This window comes from Vanacampus margaritifer, chromosome 3 (assembly GCF_051991255.1).
Source record: "Vanacampus margaritifer isolate UIUO_Vmar chromosome 3, RoL_Vmar_1.0, whole genome shotgun sequence".
Lineage (NCBI taxonomy): Eukaryota > Metazoa > Chordata > Actinopteri > Syngnathiformes > Syngnathidae > Vanacampus > Vanacampus margaritifer.
The window spans coordinates 27,176,088-27,185,617 of record NC_135434.1 but is presented as its reverse complement, the minus strand read 5'-3'; the positions used below and the strand labels follow the sequence as shown (position 1 = coordinate 27,185,617).

General features: G+C 49.8%; 2 pseudogenes; both read left to right on the top strand.

Moving 5' to 3' along the window:
* Positions 1-472: 472 nt before the first annotated feature.
* Positions 473-653, top strand: LOC144049681 (U2 spliceosomal RNA; annotated as a pseudogene).
* Positions 654-1,039: 386 nt separating this feature from the next.
* On the top strand, positions 1,040-1,175 carry LOC144049609 (U1 spliceosomal RNA; annotated as a pseudogene).
* Positions 1,176-9,530: the final 8,355 nt, after the last annotated feature.

Below are 9,530 nucleotides of genomic sequence, written 5' to 3'. Positions count from 1 at the left end.
ATTACAACTTTCTAACTGAAATTCTAATTAAATTAAAAATTAATGTATAAGAGTATATATGAGCAATGTTTGACTGAATGTTTGCGAGTGTTTGTGAGTGGTAAAAACCACATGACCTTCCACTCCATCAACCTGATCACCTACACCTGATCTTAAAAGGATAAGGGAGGGAGAGTGGAGAGGTCCAGGCAGTGCCTACACTGCCACCTGTGGTCATCTACAGCAAATAAAAGCAAAAATAACATGTGGCTCCTACAAGTACTATGCTCCTGGCCAATAGATGTTGATGTGTTTGTTAAACTTTTTTAACATGTCAGTTCCTGGACAAGCGCTGTTTGAGAGGGTGGGATGAAGTCCCGCTTAGTAAGGCTCTTGCACAGTAGATATATTATTTTTTTTACATGTCATGTTAGAGACATAATAAATGCTCCATATTGGAAAAATATGATTGACAGTTGATTCAAAACTGACAATAAAAATTGTTCAATAATAAAAAGAATCTGTTCTTATCAGTTTAATATCTTATAAGTCTCCTATCTGGAGACTTCATATTAAATTGCGGTTTTGAACAGAGAGATGGGATTCAGAGCTTGCTTTGCCCATTCCGCGCATCATCCTGGTATTGCAGCATTTCCAGGAGCGGTGCACCAACTCCGCTGGTCAACAGAAATGCTAATCTGGAAAGAAAAAAGGAGCTATGGCAGTACTTGCCTCACATATGCACAAGTAGGTGTTGTGGAATCAGACAAATAGTCAAATTGAGGAGCAGGCGACGTAGCTGACACACATTTATGCTGTCCACCGATCTGGTGAGTCGAACCCGTTCCAGAGGCTTTATACTTGAGCTCATTAAGCTGTTACATGCTCCTCAGTTGTGACCTCCTTTAATGTCCTGTGCGTAGTACGCACGCCATTCTAATCCACTGAAAGCAACTGGCCCATCATGCTGGGTCAGGCATCCGGCAGTGTACAAATGGCACTGTCATCCAATAAGTGTGAGTGTAAAAAAGCAAGGCTCCGTGTCCAGGCTGAGGGAGTTATACTTACCTGGCAGGGGTGACACCATTATCAAAAATGTGGTTCACTCAGGGCAAGGTGCTTTGACCCATGCGAATTCTCCAGATGTGGGAATCTTGACTGCATAATTTTTGATAGTGGGGTACTACATTCACCAGAGCTGTGCGATACTTAAGATTTGGGTATTGATCGATACCAAGTAGATACTAGTGTCAATGTAGCCAATACTGATACCAAGTACTTTAAGGTTAATAAAATATTATGGCATTTTAAAACATTTGTTCTATTAAATCACTTTTTTGTTTTTGCAAATCAGACTTTCTTGTTAGGTTCTTAAATGCCATAATATAATATCCTTAACATAAATATACCAGGGCTGTTGTTTAAATTTACAATGTAGTAATAATCTTCATATTTTTAGTCCCTGTCACTCTTCTGCACTCAAAGAAATGTCAGCCACCGAAGTTTCTCTAGTCTAGTCACATTACATAAACAATACTTACATGTGCTACAATAATAATACCTAGCTCAACTAGTAGTTGGAAAATCTCAATAGAAGCATAATATGACTCATTGTTGTATTATGGCATTCACTGTAAAAATTATTTGTTACCGCCACTGCCGCCCACCGCTGTCAGTGGCAGGCCGGCACATGCGCGTGTGCTACATAGGGATTGCGTGAGGGACCCATGAGAAACCAAAATAAATAAATAAATGTAAAATATCAATACTAGCACTCTGGTATCGATCCGATACTGCTACTCATGTTAGTATTGATTCTATCGATACTTGGATCGATCTGCACAGCCCTAGCGTTAGCGCTCTTCCCTGGCTTGTATGTCAATAAATAAGGACACACTCACACTAGGGCCATTTCTTCCATACCGTACTAAATCCTGATCCTGATTGCCCCTAATCCCCTGTCCCCCTCCGGCACGCACTCACATTACTCTAACCAAACCGTGCCCGGGCCCAGTTGCCTCTGAAATATACGTCATCACGTTGATTCACGCAAGAAGGAGACGTCATTATTGGGGTACTGTTGTTTAGACGGCTCAGCAGCGCTATGGAGAATGAACTCGACAACATGGTTGCACTAACTTACTGTAAATGTTTTTTTGTGTGTCAGTTCTCAGCTAAATAGTCAACCCTCCCAGATTTCTGCACTGATAGACTGTGTGTGTTACGGCCTGTGGCCGGTAGTTTGACATGTGTGTATGCAGGTGTGGCGTCTCCCAGCCATGGCAACAGAGCGAGGAAGCGCTTGGCCGGTGGGCGCGCCCACACTATGATAGGACATTCTCGTCATAGTATTCCCTCTGCTTCTGTCACGGCTTGTGAATGGAGGACCCAGATGCAGGGAGGTAGGAGAGCCACGGCAAGGATGCGGATAACGTAGTTTTAATTTACTAACAAAAGCAAACAAAATCACGCTCACCGGCGGACAACAAACAAAACCAAAATCACGCTTGATGGCGGCAAAAAGGCAAGTCATGAGAAGCAGGAGAAAATTCTTGTGGGAGCGAAACCAGTCGGGTCAGGAGAGTAGCGTCTCGAGGTAATCACCCGACACTCCTTGCTGTGTCCGTCAGGCTTTTATCCTGGCCTGATGGAATGATGGGCAGCAGGTGTGTATGGTGGGCTCCTCCCACCAGCTGTTTCCCCAGTGCCTGCAAGGGAAACAGAACAGCTGACCCAAATCATGACAGTACCCCCCCCTAACGACGCCCCCAGGCGGACCACCCGGGTGCGACAATTGGAAATCACGGACGAAGGACTGGTCCAAAATCCAGGAGCGGGGGACCCACTGGCGGTCCTCAGGTCCGTACCCTTCCCAGTCGACCAGATACTGCATCCCCCTGCCACGCTTTCGAGAGTCCAGAATGACCCACCGTGTAGACAGGCTGCCCACCCACGACCCGGGGAGGCGGCGGGGGCACGGCCGGCAGGCACAACGGGCTGGCAGAGACAGGCTTGAGCAGGGATGTGTGGAACACTGGGTGCACCTTGAGAGTAGGGGGCAGGTTGAGCCGAACAGCCACCGGGTTGACCACAGCGTTGACCTCAAACGGGCCGATGAACCGAGGCCCCAGCTTCTTCGAACTCCCCACCAACTGCAGGTCCCTAGTGGAGAGCCACACCTTCTGACCCGGTCGGTAGGACGGTGCCGGAACCAGGTGCCTGTCCGCGAGCCGCTTGTTGCGGTCCGAGGTGCGGCACAGGGCCTTCCTGGCGTCCTGCCAAACCCTGCGAGCCCGACGGAGGTGGGTAAGGACCGAGGGAATGGCCACCCCGCCCTCCTGGGACGGAAACAAGGGGGGCTGATAACCATAGGCCGCGTGGAACGGGGACAGACCTTTGGCGGAGCACACGAGAGTGTTGTGGGCGTATTCAACCCACGGGAGGTGGGACGCCCACGAGGAAGGGTGCTGATGGCACACACATCTGAGTGCCGCCTCCAAGTCCTGGTTGGCCCGCTCCGTCTGCCCATTAGATTGGGGGTGATAGCCTGAAGACAGGCTAGCCGCAGCTCCCAAGGACTTGCAGAAAGCCTTCCACACTCTGGACACGAACTGAGGCCCCCTGTCGGAGACGAGATCCGCCGGTATCCCGTGGAGCCTGAACACGTCCTTTATCAGAATATCCGCAGTCTGTAGTGAGGTGGGCAACTTGGGCAGGGCGACAAAGTGTGCCATCTTCGAAAACCGGTCCACCACCGTAAGGATGACCGACTGGCCGCCGGAAGGAGGCAGCCCGGTAATGAAGTCCAATGCCACATGCGATCAAGGACGGTGGGGAATGGGCAGGGGGTGGAGCTGGCCGGACGGTTTCAGTCGAGAGGACTTGTTACGGGCACACGCCGCACAAGACGCGACATAGTCCACAATGTCCTTGCGCAACCCGGCCCACCAAAATCTCCGCGTCACCAGGGACAGCGTGCGACCCACCCCAGGGTGACATGCCACCCTCGAAGCATGCCCCCGCTGTAACACCTCGGGCCGAAGGTGAGCGGGCACGAACAACTTATCTCCCGGGCACTCTACCGGGGTCTGCGTATCGTCAGCTGCATCAACCACCTTCCGCTCTACCTCCCACTGGAGGGCTCCCAAGACTCTGGCACGATAGGTTCGGGTGGAGACCCCTCGGCGGCCGGACCGTGTACGCGAGACAAGGCATCCGGCTTGGTGTTCCGGGCTCCCGGTCGGTAGGTGATGGTATAGTCGAATCGGGTGAGGAACAGGGCCCAGCGTGCCTGACGGGGATTCAACCTTCGGGCGGATCGGACGTACGCCAAGTTTTTGTGGTCCGTAAAAATCTGGAAGGGTTCAGCCGCGCCCTCCAGCCAGTGCCGCCACTCCTGCAAAGCGAAGACAATTGCCAGCAGCTCACGGTTGCCCACGTCATAGTTGCGCTCCGCCTGGTTGAGCCGCCGCGAGAAGAAGGCACAGGGATGCAGCCTCTGCTCCACCGGGGACCGCTGGGACAATAGCGCCCCCACTCCAGTCTCCGAAGCATCGACCTCGACGACAAAAGGCAGAGCTTCATTAGGGTGTGTCAACACTGGGGAACGTGAAAACAATAATTTCAACTTAACGAAGGCGGACTCCGCCTGCCGAGTCCACACAAACGGGATCTTAGAAGACGTAAGCTTTGTCAGAGGTTCCGCTTTTACGCTGTAGTCACGGATGAACCGACGGTAAAAATTAGCGAACCCCAGGAACCTCTGTAGGTGTTTCCTGGAAGTGGGTGTCGGCCACTCGACCACGGCTTGGATCTTGGCTGGGTCGGCCCTCAACCGACCCCTCTCCACAATATAGCCTAGGAACTGGACTGAATCCGTGTGAAACGCACATTTCTCGGCTTTTACGTACAGCCGGTTCTCCAGCAGTCGCTCCAGGACCAGACGAATGTGTTGCTGATGTTCAGCTTGAGTCCTGGAGAAAATCAAAATGTCGTCAAGGTATACAAAACAAAAATGATTAAGCATGTCACGCAAGACGTCATTAATAAATCCCTGGAATACGGCGGGGGCATTGGAGAGGCCAAACGGCATAACTAAATATTCGAAATGCCCAATAAGTGTCTTAAACGCTGTCTTCCACTCATCGCCCTCCCTTATCCTAACCAGATGGTAGGCACTCCGAAGGTCTAATTTAGTGAACACCGTAGCGGAATGTAAGGGCGCGAAAGCTGAGTCCATTAGCGGCAACGGATATTTGTTTTTAACGGTTATGTCATTCAGACCACGGAAATCGATGCAAGGGCGCAGGGTTTTGTCTTTCTTTTCGATGAAGAAAAACCCTGCCCCTAGTGGTGACTTGGAAGGTCGAATCAGCCCGGCCGACGTGGTGATATAGTCCTTGAGGGCTTGAAGTTCCGGCTTAGCAACTTGGTACAGGCGTGTACTAGGCAGTGGTGCCCCAGGAACCAGTTCTATTGAGCAGTCATAAGGTCAATGTGGGGGGAGAGACATGGCCCGGTCTTTACTAAAGACCTCCCTCAAGTCGTGGTAGTCTGCCGGCACATCATCCAGGTCAATAAACTCCCTGGTTGCTTTGGCTGGGCCACTGTGGTCATTCACCGCCGACTGTAGGCAATGCGAGTGACAAAACAAGCTCCATCCTTCCAGCCTGTCATGCCGGGCCAGCCAAGTCAGACCCAGGACCACTGGGGCTGACCGTGACGGCATAACGAAGAACTGTCTGGTCTCCACGTGGTTCCCCGATAGACGCATTAGTAACCCCTCGGTCCTGTGCGTAATCACACCCAAGAGGCGCCCGTCAAGATCATACATCTTCTTGGGACTCTCGAGTCTCACCACCGGACACTTCAAGGTGTTGACCATCCTCGGGTCGATTATACAGTCGTCCGCCCCCGAATCCACCAAAGCTGTCATCTTTGTGTTCACCCCACCCCACATCATTTCTCCCGAAAGTTGTAGCCTCTTCGAGGTAACAACGACCATGGACTGGGAGTACTCACACTGGCTGTTACGTCGGGATGGGATGGTTGTGGCAGAAACGGTTGTGACGTCACGACGCCTCTCAGGCTGCTTCCAACACTTGGCCGATTGTCCGGACCGACCACAATATCGGCATGCCAGGTCTCTCCACCCTCTTGAGTGCTCCGTCGCCGAGAGGCGCCCTCCTCCCAGCTGCATAGGTTTGACGCCATCTACAGCATGAGGGCGTCGCCACGAAGCGTCGGGAGGCGAAGCGTCGAATGCGTGCCCCGCGGAAGCGGCCGACACCGGCTGCGCAACCGTGGCCGTTGCCTCCGGTCGTCGCTCCTCGTTCCGTTCCCGTCGTCCCTCCCGCAACCTGTTGTCCAATCGGATGGCCAAGCCGATAAGCTCCTCCAAGGTGGACGTCTCGTCCCGTGCTGCCAGCTCGTCCTTGATCCGCGGGTTGAGTCCCCGCCGGAAAATCCCGCACAGCGCCGCTTCGCCGTAACGGCTCTCGGCGGCCAAAACCCGGAACGATATGGAGTATTCCGCCACGGAGGAGCCGGCTTGTCGGCGGTCCAGGAAGCGACTGCCCGCCTCCTTCCCTTTTACTGGGTGGTCGAAGACGTTACGGAAGTCTGCTAGGAAGGCAGGAAACGAGGCTCGGAGCTCCGGGTTGGCTTTGCTGACCGCCATCGCTCATAATGCCGCCTGGCCGGAAAGCAAGCTCATAACAAAGGCGACTTTGGCGCCGTCGTCCGAGAAAGTGTGCGGCTGTTGGTCAAGAACCAGACTACATTGGTGAACGAACTGGTCACACCCACCGATTTCGCCAGAGTAGCGGGGAGGATGGGGAATATTGGGTTCACGGAAAACAACATTGCCTGCTGGTCGGGACGCAGGTAAGACAGGAGACGCTCCGGCTGGTCGTGATCCTTCCGCGGCCGTGGATTCCGTTCTCCGTTCCACCTTCAAAGAGAGCGATCCAATCTGGGCGGTTAGCGCCGACATCGCCTCCTTTAGTTCATGGAAATATTGCTCATGCTGGCCGAGCAAGTGTCCATGGCTGGCCAGGGCCTGGCGCAGGCTGTTGGGATCTGCGGGGTCCATTCTTGGTGGGGTGATTCTGTCACGGCTTGTGAATGGAGGACCGAGATGCAGGGAGGTAGGAGAGCCACGGCAAGGATGCGGATAACGTAGTTTTAATTTACTAACAAAAGCAAACACAAAATCACGCTCACCCGCGGACAACAAACAAAACCAAAATCACGCTCGATGGCGGCAAAAAGGCAAGTCATGAGAAGCAGGAGAAAATTCTTGTGGGAGCGAAACCAGTCGGGTCAGGAGAGATTAGCGTCTCGAGGTAATCACCCGACACTCCTTGCTGTGTCCATCAGGCTTTTATCCTGGCCTGATGGAATGATGGGCAGCAGGTGTGTATGGTGGGCTCCGCCCACCAGCTGTTTCCCCAGTGCCTGCAAGGGAAACAGAGCAGCTGACCCAAATCATGACAGCTTCATAGTCTCCGCCCACCATCTTCCACCCGCCTTTTCACCAGCTGCAGATAATCCTCTCATCATTAATCTCCATTTAAAACTAGTTATTTTCCTTCATTCAGCGGGATCAGACATTCGTGTTACACTGCTTGTGTTGAGTGCTAGTTGCTTGTCCAGTCTTATCCCCCCTTTAGCTACGGCTGAAGTGTGTGTGTGTGTGTGTGTGTGTGTGTGTGTGTGTGTGTGTGTGTGTGTGTGTGTGTGTGTGTGTGTGTGTGTGTGTGTGTCAAGCAAGTGTGGGTAAGGAGCAGTTTAGTATAGTTTTGATTTGCATCCAGCACATAGTTTCCTTTGACTGTATTAGTTCCACTGGGTTTAGAGTGGCACCCTTAGTTGTATTTATGTTTTTAGGTTGAGTTAGCGCAGTTAGTTACTGTTTTTCTTTGTTGCTGAGAGAGTCCTGTTTATGTTCGTCACGCGGGTTTGTGGGTTCTTAAGTTCAGCTAGTACTTTCTGATTTGAGTGCTTGTTCTTTAAGGGTGTCGCTAGCTGCCCCGCTTGTGTTGTATTCCTTCCTAAACCAACCCCCATTTTTGTAAATAAATCAAACTCAGTATCTCACCTTTTAATTTGTGTCTGTTGTTACTGTTCGTACGTGAGACGCCGTTTCACAATCAGTCGTACTGCCCGAAAGCAGAGATTTTTGCGGAGGCAATGGGAATCACGGAATGCTTTCGAAGCCCTGCTTGCAAGCTACAGTTCCATTCCATCTGGTTAAGCACTGACAATTCCGAATACTGGGTGACATCAGCTAGAAAAGTTATTAATCATTTACAAAAGCAAGAAAAAGCAATTTGTGGCATGTAATTGTACTGTCATAGTTGATATGGATTGTTGTCAATGTTTTTGTGTTGACGTGATGTTATAACATGTAATAATTATGCTCTGACAATTGCTGAAACATCACCTGCCTGACATTTTTAGAGAGCAGCCTATTATTTATAATGTTTGTCTATGCCAGTGGTCCTCAAATAGGGGTACGTGAAGGCACTCCAGGGGGTACATACGATTTTAAAATATATTTAAAAAAAAGATATATATATGTTCATAAAATGAATTTTATATTAAGTAGAATTGAATTTCAGTGTCCTAAAAACCCATCATTCCCCCCGTAGCAGAATGGTTTCACCCAACTTATAACTTATGTCAGTATAACTTACTCATATGCCACCTAGAATACAATCACTTGGCACTTGAGAACAGAGCTTTATTGTGATCCCAAAAGATTACACTTTATGTTGATAATAATCTGTATGTGCACAAATATTTATTTATAATTATTTAATTTAATTATTTATTTAGTTGTATCTTTTTATTTCCAAAAAGTTCAAGAGACAACATAAATACAAATCGAGTTCCAAAGTTTAATAATAAATCAGACAATGATGGCACAGCACTCGGTTTTATTTATTTATTCATTTATTTTTCTTCAATCAGAAATGCTTTGCGCTGGTTTGGAAGTACTTGGCTGAATATAAAAATATTTCACAGGGGGTACATCACTGGAAAAAGGTTGAGAACCACTCGTCTATGCTACCCGAACAGCCCTTTCCTTTGTGTTATTATCTCCCAAAAGTACTTGTTTGCATCTTACATGTCCTCTCCTTTTGTTTTAGGTCCATCTGGATAAGACAGAGAAGTGATGTGTGGTGGGAGCACATTAACACCAGCTGGACAAAATTTGAGTGGCAGCTGAATTTCAGAATGAAAAACACCACATTCCAGCACTTGTGTGACTTCCTCAGATCACATCTTCAAAGACAACTAATACCTTCAGAAGACCAGTGCCTGTGGAGCAGCATGTTGCAATATCTATCTGGAGACTGGCCACAAATGTGGAGTTCTGGACAATCACTCATTTGTTTGCAGTTGGTCAGTCTACAGCTGTCACAATTGCAAATCATGTTGCTCATGTCATTGATCAAAAGATGCTGCCCTTCTACATCAGAACACCCACTGAAGCAGAATTCAAGACAATTATTCAAGGTTCCAGAGACCGGTGGGGTTTCCCA